The following is an 18,517-nucleotide window of genomic DNA, read 5'->3' on the forward strand; positions in this document are numbered from 1 at the left end:
GCTCAGTGACATTTCTGAGATTCTTTTGGCCAAATGGGCTTCAGAATCACTTAGGTTCTCCCAGGCCCTCAGACTGCAGCGACTGAAAATAGAATGGACTGTGATCACCACCACACTGCCCAGCCGCCCCTGGACGCCCATGGGGTTCCTCTGCACAGGGTTCCCCTGTTTTCATGTGGCTTATTTTACTGTGATTCACACAGAGGAGGCAGGTTTAGAAACACAGCATCCGTTTGTCTGCATTTAAAACAATCCTTGGGAGAAGCAGGCAGCAGCCCTGTAGTCCTGGCCACAGTGGCAGCTGAGGTAGCCCCTCCTCACCTTCAATCACTGCTCCTCCATTTGAAAGCATTCTCAGAAACTGATGCTACAGGAAAGGCCTCTACCTTGTTCTGGCAAGTTCCCTCCTGCACTTCTTTCCCAGGCCGAGGCAGCTCCAGGGCTCAGACGTCGTCAGCCAGAAGTAGGGGAGGGAGAGGACTCAGCCAGACATAGGGATCTGGGGTCCAGAGGGCAGCCGCACAGCCACCACGCTCATCTGCCACGCTCGTGATACCTGCCCACCCCAAAGCAGAGATGTTTCTGTGAACCACTTATAGAACGGTGGGGCTGCAGTGACACTCAGGGGTCGTCTTGGGGGAGCATCTCCCAAAGTATGTTCTGTGAAACCCAATTCCAAAGCATGTTAATAGCCCGTGTTGGGGAGGCACTGAGTTAGACGCATTAATATGCCCTGTGAGTCGAGAAGGGCTATTGTGTTCATCTATTCACCCAACAAACACCACCCCTACCCTGAGGCAGCACATCCTAGGGGCCAGGGATACCAGAATTCTTGCTCTCACGGAACTGTGAGTGGAGAAAGCAATGAAGAGGCTGAGGAGACTGTTCCCGCTGGAGATGGGCGGGGAGGGGCCAGTAGTCACAAGGGCTACTTAAGCCCGGGCACGCAGAGGAGGTGGCTTTTGAGCAGAGAGTGTGGTGACAGAATAAGGGCCTGAGCCTTGCAGCCAGCTGGGGACACCCCTGGCTGAAGATACCAGGGCATGGTGTGAGAGTGCCAGGTCCCCGAGGCTGTCTAACTGCACAGCTTCTCCTTCCTGGGACATCACTGCTAGGCCAGAGACTCAGCACACCTCGGGGGAAAGGCTCTGAGAGCACACCTCGGGGGAAAGGCTCTTTTGCCCACTCCCTCTTTTTAAAGGCAGAATCAAAGCCCTTTGGAGAACAGGGATTTACCCAAGGTTGCTGTGACCTTAGCTCAGGCAGCCCCCAGCTGCCCACCTTTGTTTCTTTTTAGAAAATGAAGGTTAATGTGCTTTAAATCCTAAAACTCATCCAGACTCATTATAGCAAATTCAGAAAGAAGCCCAGCCATATCACTACCACCCTGAAATAGCACTATTACTTCTGAGTGCATTTCCTTCCTGTATTTCTTTTTCGAGTAGTTTTGGATGTGTTTCCATAGTTAACATATTGCATATACAATGCTTTCTATTGCTTTTTTCATGTAGCTTTATAGGCATTTTCCCATGTCATTATAACTTTGTTATAAATAACTCCTATCAGCTGCATAACATGATGTCATAATCTATATCACTGCTCCTTGACAGTCTTCTCATATTGAAGATTGTGATGGCAGTGATTATGATGGTGGTGGTGGTGCTGATGATGGCAGTGATGGTAATGGTGATAATGTTGATGCGAATGATGTGGTGATGCTGGTGATCATGGTGGTGATAATGGTGGAGATGGTTACGGTGTGATAGTGATGATGATGGTTGTGATGTTCATGGTAGTGGTGGTGATGGTGGTGATGCTGCTGCTAGTGGTGATGGTGATGATGAAGGTGATGGTGATGTTGATCATGGTGATGATGATGATGGTGATTGTGGTGGTGATGATGATTGATGCTGAGGTGATGGTGATGGTGGTGATGCTGATGATGGTGGTGATGCTGATGATTGTGATGCTGAGGTGATGGTGATGGTGGTGATGCTGATGATGGTGGTGATGCTGATGATGGTGGTGATGATTGTGATGCTGAGGTGATGATGGTGATGCTGATGGTGATGATGATGAGGATTATTGTGATGCTGACGTGATGGTGATGGTGGTGATGCTGATGATTGTGATGCTGAGGTGATGGTGATGGTGGTGATGCTGATGATGGTGGTGATGCTGATGATGGTGGTGATTGTGATGCTGAGGTGATGATGGTGATGCTGATGGTGATGATGATTGTGATGCTGAGGTGATGATGGTGATGCTGATGGTGATGATGATTGTGATGCTGAGGTGATGGTGATGGTGATGGTGGTGATGCTGATGATGGTGGTGGTGATGATGATTGTGATGCTGAGGTGATGATGGTGATGCTGATGGTGATGATGATGAGGATTATTGTGATGCTGACGTGATGGTGATGGTGATGGTTGTGATAGTGATGGTGATGATGATGATGATTGTGATGCCGAGGTGATGGTGATGGTGGTGATGGTGATGGTGTTGATGCTGATGATTGTGGTGATGATGGTGATGCTGATGGTGGTGGTGATGATGGTGGTGATGATGATTGTGATGCTGAGGTGATGGTGATGGTGGTGATGCTGATGATGGTGGTGATGATGGTGGTGATGATGGTGGTGATGCTGATGGTGGTGGTGATGATGGTGATGGTGATGGTGGTGATGCTGATGATGGTGGTGATGATGGTAATGATGATGGTGGTGATACTGGTGTGAACTCCCAAAGTTTGAAACAGGTTTCAGTTTATTTAGAAAGTTTATTTTGCCAAGGTTCAGGACGCGCCCGTGACACAGCCTCAGGAAGTCCTGACAACATGTATCAGGGTGGTCAGGGCACAGCTTGGTCTTATACATTTTAGGGAGACATGAGACATCAATGAATATATGTAAGAAGTACATTAGTTCCACGCAAAAAGGCAGAGACAACTAAAAGCAACCCCCCCACCCCCTCCCTTCCAGGTCACAGGTAGGTGAGAGACAGATGGTTGCATTCTTTTGAGTTTCTGATAAGTCTTTCCAAAGGAGGCAATCAGAATACGCATGTATCTCTGTGAGCAGAGGGATGACTTTGAATAGAATGAGAGGCAGATTTGTCCTGAGCGGTTCCCAGCTTGAAGGGGCCCAAGATATTTTCCTTTCACACTGGTGATCATGGTGGTGATTGTGGTGGTGATGGTGGTGATGGTGGTGGTGGTGATGGTGGTGATCGTGGTGGTGATGGTGGTGATGGTGGTGATGGTGATGGTGGTGGTAATGATGGTGATAATGATGATAATAAAAAATACTAAGGGCCACCCTTACTGAGTGCCATTTCTCCACAGTGTACTTGTGCTTTGTATGCTCCTTCCGTCAACATTTAGACAGGCTCAAATATTTCCTGTTAGAAAAAAACCTTCCTGGTCCATCCCTTTGCCACAGAGCTCTCTTGGGGCCCTCTTCTCTTCTCCCTCCACCTTCTCCCCAGGCTATCTCATCAGCTCCCAGGGGCTCAGCCGCCTCTTCAACCCTTACAAGGTCCCAATCACTATCTTTGACTCAGCCTGTCTCCTAGCTTCAAACCTCTGTGTTCAACAGCCTGCAGGATATCTCCATCTGCTCATTCACTGGAGCCTCCATCTCTACATGCTCAAACCCAATTCATCCACTTCTCCCCCAAAACCCGCATGCCATCCTCCCAGTGGCCCATGCCAGGCATGTGGGTGTTCCTCTTGCCTGTATCAGCAAGCAGCCAATAACAGTGACAACCTCATTAGCATCACTCAGCGAGCTCTTACCCACCCCTTGCCAGGTACTGTTGGAGGCGCCTTATGCATGACGGCTCCTTCAACACTCTCAACAGCCCTTTGAGAGGGTCACACAGTGAAACAATTGGGATTTTAACCCATGTAGTCAGGTTTCCAAGATCACACTCAACCACGGCACCATTCTGCCTCTCCCAGAATCGAGGGCTCTGCTCCATGAGGAGCCAGGGCACGTGTCCACGTCATCTCTCCATGGATGCTGCCTATGCCCTGGAGGGCCACCGTCACTGCTGGCCTGGCTGCAGCCATGTTGACCTTCCTCCAGGCAGTCTGAGTGACCTTTCCAAACCATAAATCTGACCACATCACTCTCCTGCTTAAAAGTTCTTAGTGGCTCTTAGGAAAAAGCTCCTTCATGTTACACACAGAACCGGTCAGTGAGCTCTGGTTCCTCTCCAGCAGCATCTCTCAGCTCCTGCCACAGAGCTTTTCTCTGTCCAACCACCACGGCAGCCTCTTGTTGCTACCCGGTCTTTGCTCACGCTCTGTGCCCCCAACCCTCTTCCTCTCATCATTCTGGCCAACCACCATAACTTTCAGAACTCAGCTCAAAAGTCACTTCCAGCAGGGCACAGTGGCTCACACCTGTAATCCCAGCACTCTAGGAGGGCAGGGCCAGTGGATCATCTGAGGTCAGGAGTTCGAGACCAACCTGACCAACATGGTGACACCCCGTCTCTACTAAAAATACAAAAATTAGCCGGGCATGGTGGCAGGCACCTGTAGTCCCAGCTACTCGGGAGGCCGAGGCAGGAGAATCCCTTGAACCCAGGAGGCGGAGGTGGCAGTGCGCCAAGATTGCACCACTGCACTCCAGTGTGGGCGACAGAGCGAGACTCCATCTCAAAAAAAAAAATAAAAAGTCACTTATTCCGAGAAGGCTTACCTGAGTGCCAAGGCTGGTTCTTGTCCCTCCTCTGTGTCCCCACCTCTTTTGTACTTCCCTTCTCATGCTGAATTGTGGGTGTAGGTTTATGTGCCTCCTGCCTTTCTGCCCATCAGCACCCTAAGGTGGAAGCACTCTGCATCTCGGGCACTCTTCTTTCCCATCACCTAGCACAGTGCCTGGTGCCCACACATTATCAGAAGTGTTTGGTGAATACATGAAGGAGTGGACTGTGAGCCTCTGAACTTGCAGTACCCTTTGCCCTTCACCCTTCACCCTGAGCATCTTTTCTAGCTTTCGGTGTTTTGCTATGGCAGAGGAGACTGCAGTGAGCAGCTGTCTACTGAGCTTTTCTTTTAGTTAAATTTATTTCTTTGAGGCAAATGCCCAGAAGTGGAATTACTGAGTTAGCAGGCAAGATCATCTTTATGTCTTCTGATATGTTTTGCAAAAATGAATTCCAAAATTATGGTAGCAATTTGGTAGATTTTTTTCTTTTTTAGCAACCTAATCCTCTCTCCCTTTTTAAGTGTCTTCCTGGCGGAAGCCACACAAAGCTATTTTTACCTAAAGGCTGTAAACCTCATCATTCTCCAAGGAGAAAGTCGGGCATGTGTGAGGAAGCTATCTACCCACCTCACAGGCTCATCAGCCCTATGCTCTTGCCAAGCTCTAGGTCATTTTGGAAAAGCAAGTTGAAATTATATTCCAAATTAGGCAGTGGTTTTGCGAAAGAAGGAACACACACACACACACACAGAGTCACACACATATTCATCTCCATTTCGGGGCTAAATTATGAACATCTTTATCATTCAAAGAAACCAGAAAGTTATCAAAGCAAAACCAATGAACTTTGGCAGGTGAATGTTACGAAGTTTGGAGGTGGAAGTAGCTCGGAAGTTGGGGGATCACCTGGTTTTCACAGTTTGTTTCAACAGTGTGATGGTTAATTTCATGTGTCAACTTGCCTAGGCTAAGGGATGCCCGGAGAGCTGGTCAAACCTTCTTTCTGGTGGTGTTTGCGAGTGTTTCCAGAAGAGAATCAGTAGACTAAGGAAGCTTGATCTCACCAATGTGGGGGTGGGGTGGGGGGCGGGGGGGTCATCATCCAACTTGTTGAGAGCCTGAACAGAACAAAAAGGTAAAGGAAGGGTGAACTTTCTCTCTCTGTTTGACATCTACCAGGACATCAATCTTCTGCCCCAGAACATTGAAGCTCCTGGTTCTCAGGCCTTTGGACCTGGACTGGGATTCCCACCACCAGCTCCCCTTGTTCTTAGGCCCTCAACTGTGAACTGGAACCACACCACCTGTTTTCCTGGGCCACCAGTTTGCAGATGGCTGGTCATGGGACATCTCAGCCTCCATAATTGCATAAGCCAATCCCCCATAATAAATCTCTTTCTATTTGTCTATACACTATACATCCTATTGGCTCTGTTTTCTCTGAAGAACCCTGACTAATACCAGCAGCAAAACCTTTTTTCAGATGAAATCATACAAGAAAATCCACTCTGTAATAAGGTTAAGAATGGGGCTGCTCTGGCAGAAGCAGTCAGAGGTGGTGGTGACTCAGAAGCACTCTCACCCTATCTTGTTCCTTCCTCCTCCCTAACACCCCCTGCCCTGGCCACCTCCACCTGCTCCGTGGGGGGCCAGAGTCTGCCATCTTGGAGCGGCCTCTGGAGGAAACAGAGGCTCAGGGAGAGGAAGGACCTGCCCAAATCCCCACAGTGAAGGGTGGCAGAGTGGGGTCTACCTGCCGGGCTCCTGGCTTAGTCTTGGGATGGTTCTCAACTATTGTCTTGACAGGAGCCTGCTCAGTTATTCACAGTTACAATGCACATCTCTTCAAGGACGGCCCGAGGTGGCTGGTTTCCCCCAGTGGTTAACCACCCAGGTGCCCCCAGGTACTAGTTTGGTTTTAAAATTCTGTCCAATTTAAGTTCCCCTATTACCAACATTTCTACTTACTTGATTTTTAAGAAAATCACCCATTGCATGTAGAATGGGTGGACATTTATTGAAATGCAACTGCAATAACATCCCCTGGAAATTAACTTCCTCTCATTTGCCCCTGTGAGTCTGTCTCATTTCTCATTCCTTCTGTTCTGTGCTTTTTTTTCTCTTTTATTTCTTGCACATTGTGAGTTTTCAATTTTTTTTTGAAGAAGCATATTTTAATTTTATTTTTCAGTATTTCAGTTATCTAATTCACTATTTTCAGCTTTTATCTTTATTCATTTCCTCCTCATAATTTCTTTTTATTTTGCTGGGTTTTTTTGTTTTGTTTTGTGTGTGTGTGTTTGTTTTTTGAGATACAGTGTCATTCTGTCTCCCAGGCTGGAGTGCAGAGGCAGGATCTCGGCTCACTGCAACCTCCGCCTCCCATGCTCCAGCAGTTCTCCTGCCTCAGCCTCCCAAATAGCTGGGATTACAGGCGCCCACCACCACACCCGGCTAATTTTTGTATTTTTAGTAGAGACGGGGTGTCACCATGTTAGCCAGGCTGGTTTTGAACTCTTGACCTCAAATGATCCGCCCACCTCAGCCTCCCAAAGTGCTGGGATTACAGGCATGAGCCACTGCGCCCGGCCTATTTTGTTGTGTTTTAAGTTGAATATTTAATTCACTTATATATGTATTGCTTGTTTTGCTTTTTTATTTCTATTTTATTTTGAGACAGAGTCTTGCTCTGTCACCCAGGCTGGAGTACAGTGGCACTATCTCAGCTCACTGCAACCTCCACCTCCTGAGTTCAAGCGATTCTCCTGCCTCAGCCTCCCAAGTAGCTGGTATTACTGGCGCCTGCCACGACGCCTGGCTAATTTTTGTATTTTTAGTAGAGATAGGGTTTCACCATGTTGGCCAGGCTGGTCTCGAACTCCTGACCTCAGGTGATCCGCCCTCCTCTGCCTCCCAAAGTGCTAAGATTCCAGATGTGAGCCACCACATCCAGCCTTGGTTTTTTTTTTTTTTTTTTTTTTTTTTTTGAGACAGGGTTTCACTCCCATCACCTAGGCTGGAGTGCAATGGCGCAATCTCAGCTCACTACAACCTCCGCCTCCTGGGCTCTAGCGATTCACCTGCCTCAGCCTCCTGAGTAGCTGGGATTACAGGCATGTGCCACCACGCCCAGCTAATTTTTGTATTTTTAGTAGAGATGGGGTTTCGCCATCTTGGCCAGGCTGGTCTTGAATTCCTGACGTCAGATGACCCACCTGCCTTGGCCTCCCTAAGCGCTGAGATTACAGGCGTGAGCCAGCACGCCTGGTCTATTTATATATATTCTTTGTTGTATAATAATAAAAGCATTTAAGGTATCACTGTATCCCATAAGTGTTGCTCTGAAGTTTTCTCCTTTTCATTAATTTCTTTTTAATTTGTAGTTTTAACATTGATTTCTTTCTTTTTTTTTTTTTATTTAAATTGAGACCAGGTCTCATTCTGTCATCCAGGCTGGAGTGCAGTGGTGTGATCACAGCTCACTGCAGCCTTGACCTCCCAAGGCTCAGGGAATCCTCCCACCTCAGCCTCCCGAGTAGCTGAGACTACAGGTGCGCACCACCACGCCCAGTTAATTTTTGTATTTCTTGTAGAGACAGGGTTTTGCCATGTTGCCCAGGCTGGTCTCAAACTCCTGGGCTCAAGTGATCATCCTGCCTCAGCCTCCCAAAGTGCTGGGATTATAGGCGTAAGCCACCACGCCTGGCCGATTTCTTCTTTAAGCTAAAACTTACCTATAATAGAAGAGTATTTTATACTTCTAATGTTTTATTATGTTTTTATGGTTATCTAGGGTTTTTTTTTTTTTTGCACTCCAGTGAAATTTCTGAACTCTAAGGATAACATTCTGTATATAAGTAATCTGTTTGTTCTGCCAGAAGCTGATATCAGATTACTTATGTACAGAATGTTCCCCTTACATCCACCCCAATATGCCCAAACCTAATGCCTGTGAATATGTAGGTTACATGGCAAAGGGGAATTAAGGTTTCAGGTAGAATGAAGGTTGCTAATCGGATGACCTTAAAATAGGGAGATTATCATGGATCATTACACCGGCAGCCACTGGGGCCAATGTCGTCACAAGGGTCCCTAACAGTGGAAGACAGAGGCACAGGAGGTCAGAGGCAGACATGACTGCCAACAAAAGGTCAGCGATGCCATGTGAGAGAGACTTAACCCCCGCGGCTGGCTTTGAAGAGGGCCCCATTCTAAGGGGCCACGAGCCCAAGAATATGGGCAGCCTCTGAGAGAAGGTGGAAGAGGCAAAGAAACTCACCCAGAGCCTCCAGAAGAATGCAGCCCTACTGGCACCTTGGCTTTAGCCCAGAGAGACTTTTGAGCTCTGGAACCATAAGATAATAAAAATGTGTGTTGTTTGAAGCCACTCTGCTGTTGGTAACTTATGTTAGCAATAGGAAACTGATATGATATGTGAAAAAGGGACTCCAACTGGTTACCAGGTTTCTTTCTTTCTCTTTCTTCCTTTCTTTCTTGACAGAGTCTCGCTCTGTCGCCCAGGCTGGAGTGCAGTGGTGCAATCTCGGCTCACTGCAAACTCCACCTCCCGGGTTCACGCCATTCTCCTGCCTCAGCCTCCCGAGTAGCTGGGACTACAGCCACCCACCACCATGCCTGGCTAATTTTTTGTATTTTTAGTAGAGATGGGGTTTCACCGTGTTAGTCAGGATGGTCTCGATCTCCTGACATTGTGATCCGCCCTCCTTGGCCTCCCAAAGTGCTGGGATTACAGGCGTGAGCCACCATGCCTGCCCTCCCTTCCTTCCTTCCTTCCTTCCTTCCTTCCTTCCTTTCTTTCTCTTTCTTTCTTTCTTTCTTTCTTCTTTCTTTCTTTCTTTTCTTTTTTTTTTAAGACAGGGTTTCGCTCTGTTGCCCAAGCTGGAGTGCAGTGGCTCAATCTTGGCTCACTGCAGCTTCGACCTCCTGGACTCAAGCAATCCTCCCACCTTAGCCTCCCAAGTAGCTGGGACTACAGGCACCCGCCATCATGCCCAGCTAATTTTTGTATTTTTTTGTAGAGACAGCATCTAGCCATGTTGCCCAGGCTGCTCTCAAACTCCTGGGCTCAAGTGATTTCCCTGCCTCAGCCTCCAAAAGTGTTGGGATGATAGGCATGAGCCACTGTGCCCAGCCGACTACCAGATTTCTTATCTGCATTTGAAACTAGAAGTTTCTAGATCTGAGAAAAGGGGACTGCTAGCCTAAAATCTCCTCCTGGCTAAGATATCATTCATGTGGGAGGGCAAAATGAGGGCATTTCTACCAGAAATGGTTCAGGTGTGTGTCTTTCTAAACTAATCCTCTCTGATACCTCCTGGGCTGTTTTTTTTTTTTTAATAGCTTTATTGAGATATAATTTACAGGCCATAAAATTCCCCCACTTAAGGTGTGCCATTCAATGGTTTCAGCACCTTCACAGAGTTGTGCAGCCATCACCACTATCTAATTTTAGAACATTTTTGCCAACCACACCCCCTTGGCTGTGTATTCATTTGCTCAGGCTGCCATAACAAAATGCCGCAGACTGTGGTTAAACACCAGAAATCGATTTGCTCACAGTTCTGGAGGCTAGATGTCCAAGATCAAGGTGTCAGCAGGGTTGATCTCTTTTTTTGAGACAGGATCTCACTCTGTCACCCAGGCTGGAGTGCAGTGGTGCAATCTCGGCTCAGTTCACTGCCACCTCTGCCTCCTGGGCTCAATCAGTCCTCCCATGTAAGCCTCCCTGGTAGCTGGGACCATAGGCGTGTGCTACCACACTCAGCTAATTTTTGTATCTTTTGTGAAGATGCAGTTTTGCCATGTTCCAGGCTGGTCTCGAACTCCTGAGCTCAAACGATCCACCCACTTCAGGTTCCCAGAGTGCTGCGATTACAGGCGTGAGCCACTGTGCCCAGACAGTTGGCTTCTTCTGAAGCCTCTCTCCCCACCTTTCAGATGGCTGTCTCGTGGCATCCTTACGGGGTCCTTTCCTCTGTCTTGCTGATTCTCTGTGTGTCTGAATCTTGTCTTCTTGTAAGGACAACCATCAGATTTGGATTACAGCACCCTAATCGGCCTCATTTTAACTTAAGTATCTCTTTTTTAAAACTCCTCCTGAATCCCCCTGGAAATATATTTTGAGGTACTATGGGGTACCTCAAAGGAGCTTCAACGTATGAATTTGGGGAAAGAAAATTCAGTCCATAAGAGGCAATTATTCCCTATTCCCCCGCTGGCTCCCAACCCAGACCCAAGCAACCGCAAATCACTTTCCATCTCAATGGATTTGATTTGCCTATTCTTGACATTTTATATAAATGGATGAGACAATATATGGTCTTTTGTGACTGTCTTCTTTCACTTAACAATGTTTTCAAGGTTCATTAATATTGCAGCCTATATCGGTACTTTCTTCCTTTTTACTGCCAAATAATATTCCATCGTATGAATATACCAGTTTTGTTTATCCATTCATCTGTTGAGGGACATCTGATTTGTTTCCACTTTTTGACTACTATGAAAAATGCTTCTATGAATATTTGTGTACAAGCTTTTGTGTGGACTTGCTAGGCATACTGTAACTTTATGTTGAAACTTTTTTTTTTTTTTGAGACGGAATCTCGCTCTGTCACCCAGGCTGGAGTGCAGTGGCGCAACCTCGGCTCACTGCAAGCTCCACCTCCCAGGTCCACACCATTCTCCTGCTTCAGCCTCCCGAGTAGCTGGGACTACAGGCACCCGCCACCACATCCAGATAATTTTTTGTATTTTTAGTAGAGACGGGGTTTCACCGTGTCAGCCAGGATGGTCTCGATCTCCTGACCTCGTGATCCACCCGCCTTGGCCTCCCAAAGTGCTGGGATTACAGGCTTGAGCCACCGCGCCCGGCCCCTATGTTGAACCTTTTGAAGAACTGCCAATCTGTTTTTCTATGTGGCTGAACCACTTTACAATTTTACCAGAGTGTATGAGGGGTTCCAATTTCTCTATAACCTCGTTATTTTCTTTAAAAAAAAAAAAATATATATAGCCATCCTAGTGGGTGTGAAGTTGTATCCCAATGTAGTTTTGATTTGTACTTTCCTAATATCTGACGATGTTCAGCTTCTTTTTAGGTACTTGTTGGCCGTTCATATTATATCTTCTAGGGAGAAATGTCTATTTAGACCCTTTGCTGACTTTTTTTTTTTTTGAGACAGAGTCTCGTTCTGTCACCCAGGCTGGAGTGCAGTGGTGCGATATCAGCTCACTGCAACCTCCACCTCCCAGGTTCAAGTGATTCTCCCACCTCAGCTTCCCGAGCAGCTGGGACTACAAGCTCGCACCACCACGCCTGGTTAATTTTTGTATTTTTAGTAGAGACGGAGTTTCACCATGTTGGCCGGGCTGGTCTTGAACTCCTGACCTCAAGTGATCCGCCGGCCTCGGCCTCCCAAAGTGCTGGGAGTACAGTTGTGAGCCACCGTGCCCGGCCTTTGCTGACTTTTTAATTGGGCTCTTTGTCTTTTATTTTTGAGTTCTAAGAGTGCATTATATATTCCGGATACAAACCTCTTTGCTATACTTTGAATGTTTATTTCCCCAAACTTCATGTTGAAATTTGACTCCTAGCGTTGGAGGTGGGCTCGGTGGGAGGTATTTGGGTCGTGGGTTGGGAATCCCCATGAAGACGTTAATGCCCTCCCTAGGGGAGGAGGACTGAGTTGGTTCCTGCTCCATCAGTTCCAGAGACAGCCCGTTGTCAAAAGGAGCCTGGCCCCTCCCCCTCTCTCTTGCTCCCTCTCTCGCCCTGTGATCTTTGCACCCGTGGGCTCCTTTCACCTTCCACCATGAATGCAAGCAGCCTGAGGCTCTCACCAGGTCCCCAGTCTTCCAGCCAGCAGAGTCGTGAGCCACATTTATCCAGCCTCAGGTATTCCTTTATAGCAACAGTAAACAGACAAAATCAGATCTTATCAGATATATGATATTTGCAAATATTTTCTCTCATTCTGTGGGTTGTCTTTTCACTTTCTAGATGGTATCATTTGCAGCAAAAGTGTTTAATACTAATGTGGTCCAATTTATTTATTTTTTCTTTGGTCACTTCTGCTTTTGGTGTCATATCTAAAAAGCTTCCGCCTAACTCAAGGTTATGAAGATTGCATGTATGTTTTCTTCTAAGAGTTTTATAGTTTTAGCTCTTATATGAAGGTCTGTGATCCATTTTGAGATAATGTTTATGAATGATGTAAATAAGGTTTCAACTTTAGTCTTTTGCATGTGGGTATCTAGTTGTTTCAACACCATTTATTAAAGCCTGTTCTTTAACTTGGCGCCCCTGTTGATAATCAATTGACTGTAAAGTTAAGGGTTTATTTCTCAACTCTCTATCCTATTTTTTTTTCTTTGAGATGGAGTCTTGCTCTGTGGCCCAGGCTAGAGTGCAGTGGCATGATCTTGACTCACTGCAACCTCCGCCTCCTGGGTTCAAGCGATTCTCCCGCCCTCAGTCTCCCGAATAGCTGGGACTACGGGCGCACGCCACCACACCTGGCTAATTTTTTGTATTTTTGGTAGAGATGGGGTTTCACCATGTTGGCCAGGCTGGTCTCGAACTCCTGACCTCAGGTGATCCACCTGCCTCAGGCTCCCAAAGTGCTGGGATTACAGGTGTGAGCCACTACTCCCTGCCTGGACTCTCTATTTTATTCCATCAATGTATATACCTGTACTTATTCTTTTTCAAGACTCTTCTGGCTATTCTATGGTCCCTTGCATTTCCAGACGAATTTTAGGATCAGCTTTCTAATTTCTGCACAAAATAAAAGCGGAAGCAGCTGGGATTTTGACAGGAATTGCATCGAATCTGTAGGTCAATTTGGGCTCTCTTGCCATTTTAATAATATTAGCTCTTTCAACCCATAAATGGATATCTTTCCATTTATAGGTTTTCTTTAATTTCTTTCAGAGTCGTTTCATAGTTTTCAGTATACAAGTCTTACTTTTTTTTGTTAAATTCATTCATAAGTATTTTATTCTTTTGATGTCATGTAAATAGAATTGTTTTCTTAACTTCATTTTCAGATTCTTCATAGCAAGTCTATCGAAATACAATTGATGTTTATATGTTTATCTTATATGCTTGGACCTTGCAGAACTTGTTTATTAGTTCTGATAGTTTTTGAGTGGGTTCCTTAGGAATTTCTATAGGTAAGATAATGTCATCTGAAAATAGAAATGGTTTTACCTGTTTTTGTCACTAAAGTTCTCTTGGAACACAGTGACATCCACTCACATATGGTCTATGGCTGTCTTCAAGTCAAAGGCCAAGGGAAGTAGTTGTGTTCCCGGAACCAAGCCAGGTCTGGCTGCCTCTTCTTCAGTCCCAATAATGAGAAGCAGACAAACTAGTGAAGAAGGGAATTGGCCAGGTGCGGTGGTTCATGCCTGTAATCCCAGCACTTTGGGAGGCCGAGGCAGGCGGATCACCAGGTCAGGAGATCCAGACCATCCTGGCTAACACGGTGAAACTGCATCTCTACTAAAAATACACACACAAAATAAAAAATTAGCCCAGCGTGGTGGCGGGCGCCTGTAGTCCCAGCTACTTGGGAGGCTGAGGCAGGAGAATGGCGTGAACTCTGGAGGCGGAGCCTGCAGCGAGCGGAGATTGCACCACTGCACTCCAGCCTGGGCGACAGAGTGAGACCTCCGTCCCCCCCCCCAAAAAAAAAAAAAAAAAGGGAATTTATTGCTGTAACCGAATACAGGGAGAAGGCCAGAGATAATTCCACCAGACCAACTCAAAGTGTTAGAATCGCTTATATAGGTTGGAGTTATGTGCCTACGTGCAGCACAACATTCGCCTAAGTCTATTGGTAACTAATTTTGTTTCAACTAGAAGGTCAGAGGCAAAAAAATGCTTGTGGGAGACAGGCCCTTGGGGGTGGAGGTCTTTGATTTCATAAGAACCTGAGAAAGATTTTTCTAAGATATGTGTAACACACCAACTTACCGTGACCTGGGAAAGGCCGCTGAGGATGTCTTCAACAAAGGATATGGCTTTGGCATGGGGAAGATAGACCTGAAAACCAAGTCCTGTAGTGCAGTGGAATTTTCTACTTCTGGTCATGCTTACACTGATACAGGGAAAGCATCAGGCAACCTAGAACCCGAACGTAAGGTCTGTAACTATGGACTTACCTTCACTCAAAAACGGAACACAGACAATACTCTTGGGACAGAAATCTCTTTGGAGAATAAGTTGGCTAAAGGGTTGAAACTGAGTCTTGATACCATATTGGTACCCAACACAGGAGAGAAGAGTGGGGAATTGAAGGCCTCCTATAAGTGGGATTGTTTTAGTGTTGGCAGTAATGTTGATCTAGATTTTTCCAGACCAACCATCTATGGCTGGGCTGTGTTGGTCTTTGAAGGGTGGCTTGCCGGCTATCAGATGAGTTTTGACACAGCCAAATCCAAATTGTCACAGAATAATTTCGCCCTGGGTTAGGAGGCTGCAGACTTCCAGCTGCACACACATGTGAACGATGGCACTGAATTTGGAGGTTCTATCTACCAGAAGGTTAATGGGATTGAAATGTCAATAAACCTTGCTTGGACGGCTGGAGTAACAACCCCCATTTTGGCACTGCTACTAAGTAGAAGCTGGATTGTAGAACTTCTCTCTCTGCTAAAGTAAATAATGCCAGCCTGATTGGACTGGGTTATACTCAGACCCTTCGACCCAGAGTCAAGTTGGCCCTTTATCAGCTTTAATCGATGGAAAGAACTTCAGTGCAGGAGGTCACAAGGTTGGCTTGGCATTTGAACTGGAAGCTTAATGTGGTTTGAGGAAAGCATCAGATTTGTCCCTGGAAGTGAAGAGAAATGAACCCACCATGTTTTGGCCCTACAATCCTTCTGTGAAATTTCAAAAGTGTGAACTTTTTACTCTTCCAAAAAATTGTAATCCTTCCCACACTGAAGTCTAGGGGTTGCGAGTCCCTCCTGAGGGGAGGCGCTGGAAAGCATGCCTGGAAGCTGTCCTGTTTGTGCCACGTTTCGGTTCAGTTCTGCAGTGTTATTAAATGTGTTCCTTGGCGACAGTGTGGTGTCATGTTAGAGGAGACGATCTGAACCTCCAGTTTGTACCTCGTGTCCTGCATGTTCACACCATTTTTTTCATGACTCTGTAATATATTGGTCTCTGTGCTATTGTGGAATCTTTGATTTTGCATCAGAGTAAAATAAAATAAACCCATCACATTTGGAACATAAAAAAAAAAAAAAAACAAGCTAAGTCTGATTAAGCTGTGTGGGCCCCAGTACCTTCAAGGCCTGTCTCCTGTGGTACCAGAGTGATTATTTCTATCTTATCTCCTTTACAGCTTGGTCCGGAGTGCTGCCTTAGACTCCCCGATGAATCTATTCAAACAGCTGCCTCTGTTACCTTGACCCGTCTCAGATTTTGTCGACCCGAGGCAGGTCCTGTCACTAGGAATGTTAGATTCTATTATTTTGACTTGCTCCAGGTTAGGGAGAAGCCCATGCAAGGCTTCTACTGACCATATGCTTTATTTGTAGCTTTGATGTCTGGGCACCGATTGCCCTAGGTTTAACTATTTGCTCAGTGTTAAGGCAGCGCTGTGGAAATCTGTGTAACTGGGGTGCTGCGCAGGCCTGTCTGTCGACTGTCATGCAGGCCGGTCTGTGTGATTGTCAGGGAGAATTGGCCTGCCACAGTTGTGACAGACCACGTGGCTTTGAAAAAGCCAAAACTATTTACCAGCTGGTCCTTTGCAGAAAGTGTACTGACCCTTGTTCTGCAGGAGTGTCTTTTGTTTTTCACTGCCTCTAATTAATTTCTTAATTTTGAAATAATGTATTTTCTATTCTCAAGATTTTTGTTTGTTTGTTTTCCAATTGCTCTTATGCAAGATCTTCTTGACTCTCCTCATTACTTCTCTACGTTTCCCTCCTTTAGACATGCCACATTCTGACTGCGCAGCCTGGCGGGAAGACCGTGCCTCCCTGGGTGGGGAGGCTGCAGCCTTTAAACTTCCCAACACCCCGACCCCTGAAACGTCTGCTCGCATTCAGAGGCCCGGGCCTCCCGGCCTCCTTGCGAATGAAGTGCCGGGCGGCTCCCACAAAGGCCTGGCTGCCACAGTCCCCACGGTAATTGCGAGACAGCCCGCAGGAGAAGTGATCGGGAAGTTTCTTCCCCAAAGCTGATGGTGAGCGGGTGCCCAAGCTGGGACCCGATGACTAGCTGGGAGTGAGGAGAGATTTTGGCTTTCCTAGGTGTGAGCTGGATGGGGCTTCCCTTCCCAGTGGCCTCAGGGCTCCTGAGAAGGGGCACGGGCTCCAGGGGGACCCTAGGGCCTCTCTAGGATGGCTGGCTGGTTGTCCCAGGCATGTACTTGGCTTAGTTTTCTTATTCAATTAAGTGGAGACATTAAGTTCCCATAAAGTGGGAACACTCAGACTTGGCTCCAGAACAGCAGGCCTGCTCCCGCCCAGTCCTGTGACACAGCCAGGTGGGAGCGGGTCCCTGGAGAAACTCCAGCCAGCCTGCCCACTGAGGGGGAGCCTCGGGAAGTTCACAAGGTTTGCAGCAGGGAGGAGCCTGACCCTCCCCTTCCTGTGTGGAACCCGGGATTCCAACTGCCAGGCCGGGCGGGAAGCACTCTAGCGGAGGGACTCTGGCCTTGCGAGAGGAAAACCAGAAAATTCTGTCATGGGGCTCTGGAACCCCCATGCTCACCCGCTCCCGCCCTGGGGAGTATACTTCTGTTGTCAATAAATCTCTGCTTTTATTGCTTCATTCTTTCCTTGCTTTGTTTGTGTGTTTTGTCCAATTCTTTGTTCAAGATGCGAGGAACCTGGACACCCTCCACCGGTAACACTAGGTCCTCCTTTCTCCTTGCAAACAGTGTCACTAAGAAGTTGCCCTCCACAAGACAGGTAGCAAAGATTTTCCGCCAGCCCCATCTGGCCATGCTTCTTATTGATGGGTCCAGATCTGTAAGTCACCCCAGCAGAAGGCTGGAGTGCTCCCCGGTATGACCATAGGGCCCTCATCCCAGAGTCACCCCTCCTGCCTTCAAAGCCAGTAAAACATGCTCTTAGGGAAATCACTTTTGAGTGGGGGAGCCCAAGAGAGGTGAAATTAAAATAAGCTCCAGGCCGGGCACGGTGGTGCACACCTGCAATCCCAGCACTGTGGGAGGCCAAGGTGGGTGGATCACCTGAGGTCAGGAGTTCAAGACCAGCCTGGCCAACATGGCGAACCCCCATCTCTGCTAAAAATAAAAAAATTAAGCTGAGTGGGCATGGTGGCGGGAGGCTGAGGCACCAGAATTGCTAGAACCAAAAAAAAAAAAGCTCCAGCTTTGACACACAGGCCATCTTCAAGGTGTGGAAGCCAAAATGGACCAGAAGTAATTTCTATTTCCTGCCAGATAGAACACAAGCAGGAGCCGTAGTTGCCAAAAATGCCCGCGCACACAGGCTGGTGGTCTCTGACCCTCCCAGGGCACTGCTTGGGTTGGAATGGCGGCGCTCACGCAGGATTCCTTCAATTTTGCACTGTCACAAGCCCACAGGGCTGGAGAGGCTGGCAGTACAAACAGGAATGAGACTCGCTTGCTGGTCTCATGAAGTTCTCAGCCTAGTTGGGGAGCCTGCAAGTAAGAAGACAATCCCGATGCAGGAGGGCAGGAGTGTGACCCCGAAACAGTGTAGAGAAGGAGCCTGCAGCCTATGGTGGGGGAGGGTGGTGCTGAGCGGTCCAGGAGAGACCTGAC

At 47.3% G+C, this 18,517-nt stretch overlaps 1 pseudogene; it reads left to right on the forward strand.

Moving 5' to 3' along the window:
- Positions 1-14,610: 14,610 nt before the first annotated feature.
- Positions 14,611-16,003, forward strand: LOC101143074 (voltage-dependent anion-selective channel protein 3-like; annotated as a pseudogene).
- Positions 16,004-18,517: the final 2,514 nt, after the last annotated feature.

The sequence above is a fragment of the Gorilla gorilla genome, chromosome 15 (genome assembly GCF_029281585.2).
Source record: "Gorilla gorilla gorilla isolate KB3781 chromosome 15, NHGRI_mGorGor1-v2.1_pri, whole genome shotgun sequence".
Lineage (NCBI taxonomy): Eukaryota > Metazoa > Chordata > Mammalia > Primates > Hominidae > Gorilla > Gorilla gorilla.